Source organism: Anomaloglossus baeobatrachus, chromosome 9 (genome assembly GCF_048569485.1).
Source record: "Anomaloglossus baeobatrachus isolate aAnoBae1 chromosome 9, aAnoBae1.hap1, whole genome shotgun sequence".
Classification (NCBI taxonomy): domain Eukaryota; kingdom Metazoa; phylum Chordata; class Amphibia; order Anura; family Aromobatidae; genus Anomaloglossus; species Anomaloglossus baeobatrachus.
The window spans coordinates 78,045,408-78,048,461 of NC_134361.1; positions in this window are offsets into that span (position 1 = coordinate 78,045,408).

Consider the following 3,054-nt stretch of genomic DNA (forward strand, 5'->3'; position numbering starts at 1 on the left):
AATGGGTGGGTGTGTGTGGGGCCCAATTTTTGGAAAAAAAGGGAGACTACGCTTGGAGTCACCTTGCGGTGTTTTACATGATTTTAGAATGGCGTGCCATGCCTATATCTGTGTGTCCTCCTCTTTTTCCTTGTCCAGCTGTTTTGTTTTCGCATGAGTATATGTCCTTGTCACTTTCCCATGTGTTTGAGTTGTTTGTCACCTTTTGGACACCTTTGAGGGTGTTTTCTAGGTGTTTTACTGTGTTTGTGATTGCCTGCCATTGTTTCCTATGCAGTTCGAGTTCGGTTCGTCGAACGTTCGACGAGCCGAACTCGAACGGGACCTCCGTTCGGCGAACCGACCTCGAGCCGAACCGGGACCGGTTCGCTCATCTCTAGTTAATAATCTTGTAAAGTATATTTTTTGGGGAATTTAAAAAATGATTTCAATGTGTGACGCAGCATAACAAATTGCTTTTCGTGGATTATGAATAGAGATGAGCAAGCCTCTAGAGGCTTGAGTTCGGTTCGGTTCGTTGAACGGAGGCCGCGTTCGAGTTTGATTCGTCGAGCCGTTCGATGAACCTCTCGAACCCCATTGAAAACAATGGGCGGCAATCACAAACACATAAAAACACATAGAAAACACATTCAAAGGAGTCCAAAAGGTGACAAACAACTCCCAAGGCAACACAAACACATGGGAAAGTGACAAGGACATATACTCATGCCAAAACAAAACAGCTGGATGAGTAAAAAGAGGAGGAAACACAGATCTATGAGTATATGCAAGTGAACATCGATGCCATTACTGTGCAACTTGAGCCTTGCTCATTTTAGGCTTCCAATCTGGCTAAATTGCCTGAGCTTGCCACATACGCCTTGGGGATCTTGTCGTATCCTGCAGCCAGCGTTTTCTCAGAACGTGTCTTCAGTGCTGCTGGGGGTGTGCTGACAGATAAGCGCACGCATCTGTCCACTGACAATGTGGACAGACTAACGTTCATCAAGATGAACAAGTCATGGATCACAGAGGACTTTTCTACCCCTGTGTCATCCAGGGGAGGCGAAAGGCTGGTGTATTTTTGAGAGTGCTTCATGCAAAGCATCTTTTTAAGATTGAAAATGGGGGACAACTGATGCCAGTCAAGTGTTGTGTGTGTGGCACAATTTTTGGAAAAGAGGGAGACTGTGGTTGGAGTCCCCTTGCTTTTTTCAAAAAGAACCAAGATGAACAAGTCATGGATCACAGAGGACTTTTCTACCCCTGTGTCATCCAGGGGAGGCGAAGGGCTGGTGTATTTTTGAGAGTGCTTTATGCAAAGCATCTTTTTAAGATTGAAAATGGGGGACAACTGATGCCAGTCAAGTGGTGTGTGTGTGTGTGTGTGTGTGTGTGTGTGTGTGTGTGTGTGTGTGTGTGTGTGTGTGTGTGTGTGTGTGTGTGTGTGTGTGTGTGTGTTGCACAATTTTGGAAAAGAGGGAGACTGTGATTGGAGTCCCCCTTGCTGTGTTTCACATGATTTTCGAAGGGCATGACATGCCTAAGAGGTTGACTTTCATCATCTGCAACTTGTTGGCTACAGAAATGCTGCATTTCCACCCTTTTGAGACAGAGGATTTTCGAGACCTTATGCCCATCGCAGTGTCCCAAGAGCCGATGCCCAGTCGACACTCCTTCTCCAAGAAAGTCGTGCCCACGCTACACCAGCATGTCGCACACAACATCACCGCTTCCTTGAGAAAGTCTGTGTGTGACAGGGTGCATTTCACCACAGATACTTGGACCATTAAGCATGGATAGGGGCGTTACATGTCGCTAACTGGGCACTGGGTAACTATGGTGAGAGATGGAGAAGGGTCTGATGTACAAGTCTTTCCGTCCCCACGAGTTGTGTGTCAATCCTTCCTCTGTATGTAGAAGTTGCTCCACTGCTTCTGCCTCCTCAACCTCGTCTAGGTCCTCAACCTGCACTCAAAACCTGTATTGTAAGGCCACCGGCGTTGTAACTGTGCACAAGGAATCACGCACACCTCCTTACTATGCTGGCAGCAGAGCTCAACAGCATCAGGTGGTCGACTCTTTACTTGGAAATGTCTGTGAAATGTGAGTCACACCGCTGAGGAGTTGTGGACGGTAAGCTCTGGAGAGTGAGACCGAGTTTCATCAATGGTTGTCTCCACTCAAACAGCAGCCAGGGAAGGCCAAGTGTGACAATTATGCAAACCTGGGTGCGGCCCTTCGCCGTGACAATCTGACACACGTGCTTTGTATGGCTCACGTGTTGAACCTGGTTATCCAGCAATTTTTAAACCACTCTCCCGGCCTACATGGCCTTCTGCAGAGGGCATGATGTAACACCTGCCTGGATCCACACACTCAGATGGGCTGTAAAGGATAGGCTAAAGGGAAGCCACTCACCAAGCTGCACCCCCAGAACCCTGAAACCCTTTAACCCCTATACAGGGATTTGGAATTACACAGGGCCCAAGGTGATCACTACCTGTGGAAGGCTACTGTCCGAGAGAGTAGTAGTCAGGCAGGGTCAAACCAGTAATTGAGGAACAGGAACAGAATGGGACGGCCAGGACTTAATCAGAAAATAAGCACAGGTCAAATGCGGATTGGGCAACAATGTACATAAACACCAGGCAGGAGACGTAGTCAGGAAACAAGCCGTAGTCAGCACACAAAATCACAAGACAGAACTGGGCGGAACAGGAACCAGAGGTTCAGCGCTATATCTGGCAGTGGTCAGCAGACAGGATGGGCCTAAAAAAGGGTGTGGTGTCTTCCCATTGGTTGTAGCTGAATGATGGCACTTCAGATGTGAGACACCCACCACCTACAGTCAGCCTGTGGTTCTGCATATCTCAAGGTAAACCAGCCAGTGGGTGAGCGGAACCTGCGGCCACTGGCGCCGCTGGCATCGACTCCTCTCCCATCATCACTATCTACGAAAGGAACACGTTGTCACCTGGCGACCGGAGTACAAATTGATGGAGCGGACTCCGGTGGTGACTTAAAAGCCGTGTGCGACAATGATGCAAACCTGGGTGCGGCCCTTCGTCA